The sequence below is a fragment of the Chenopodium album genome, chromosome 9 (assembly GCF_948465745.1).
Source record: "Chenopodium album chromosome 9, dcCheAlbu1.1, whole genome shotgun sequence".
Classification (NCBI taxonomy): domain Eukaryota; kingdom Viridiplantae; phylum Streptophyta; class Magnoliopsida; order Caryophyllales; family Amaranthaceae; genus Chenopodium; species Chenopodium album.
Window position 1 is genome coordinate 59,784,716 of NC_137842.1, and position 1,682 is coordinate 59,786,397.

The window sequence follows — 1,682 nt, forward strand, 5'->3', positions numbered from 1 at the left end:
CAACTATTCTTGCTACTTCGGATTTGACAAACACCTATTTACATTTTACTATTACTTATGTTCAATTCACATGATCTGATCTAATCTGATTTCGATCTAGATTTAACTTTTGAAAAGATCAAAGTAGTTAAAGATATGGTAGTGTGATGAGCTCTTTGTACACCGTCAAATAAGATTAAGATCGATGTTACTCTAACTTAGGGCGTGTTCGGCAAAATATAGCTGTGAAGGTAGCTGTAGCTGTGGAGGTAGCTATTAGCTGTCAACAAGCTGTTAGCTGTGAAGATAAATAATTTAGATATGAGTGTTCGGTAAAGTAGTGGTTGACTAGCTGTTACATATAAAAATCAATATTTTATTTTTAAAACTATAGATTAAATTTTCAACAGCTACTTGAAAAGCTACCTCTAATTTCAAAAGCTAATATTTCTAACATTTCACAAAAGCTACCTCCACTACTAAAAGCTACCCTAACCACTACTTTGCCAAACACTCACATTTTTTGTTGAGTAGTGGTTTGACCAAGTCAAACCACTAAAAGCTACCTAAAAGCTACTCAAAAGCTAACGCTGAATACGCCCTTAGCTAGAAGTGTCAATCGCGGCCAGTACATGAACCATTTTTGCTTAATTTGACACCTAGTTAAATGTCATATAAAGAATAAAGAAATGAAGCTTGAAAGTAATCTTTTTTGACAATATTTTTTTAGGCAGATCAATTGAAATCCAGTCCTATCTCTTGAGCAATCAACCGTACATCTGTAATGGCTGTAGTTAGTCACAACTCACAACATTATACATGATTAAATTTTTTTTTTTTTGACAAATACATGATTAAAATTCTCGAAGCTTAGATAATAATTTATAAACCAAAGAATTTAGCAAAGTCATCCCAGTTTAACAATATGATCATCATATAATTATACTATGTTAATCGGACACGGCTAATATCACCGTGCCGACACGACACTTCACGGACACGGACACATGACACGCGTCCGATCCTTCAATGTGCACTCAGACACTTCCATTAAGTGAGGAGAGAAAAAAGAGAAGAAACATGAAAGAAAAATATATCTTGTTCGAAAACCGCTATTAATATAGAGAAGATGGAGATAAGAAGATTGTCATTTATTAGGAGAATTTATCGAGGAAAGAATTAAAATAAAAAAAATAGGGGTAGACGTACAATTCATTTATATAAATTTAAGTGACGTATTGACATGTCCCCGTACCCGTGTCCAAATATCGAACAAAGTCCTCATGTCCTAAAATTTTGTAACTTGTTGAATCGGACACTTGAACATGTGTCTGTGTCCGATACCCGTTCCGGAGTCCATATAACATAGTAAGTATATAAATATATTAATCTACCTTCCAGATATCAAAGTCATAGTAATTTCATTATTTGAACTTGAATGGGCGTCGCTTGAAACAGAATTATGTGGCATATTCCTTTGAAAATAAAAGCCAGGTTCTTTAGGTTCTGGCAATTGGCTATCTCCACTTAACATGGCGGTTACAAAAGACATACTAGGCCTATCTTCTGGATTCTGTTGAACGCACAGCAAGCCTAAGTGTATCGATCGATGCATTTCGTATTCGTAGTTTGGGTTCCGAATTGATGGTTCTACAACGTCCAAAGTCTTCTTGTCTCTGAAAAGCATCCATGTCTACATAACA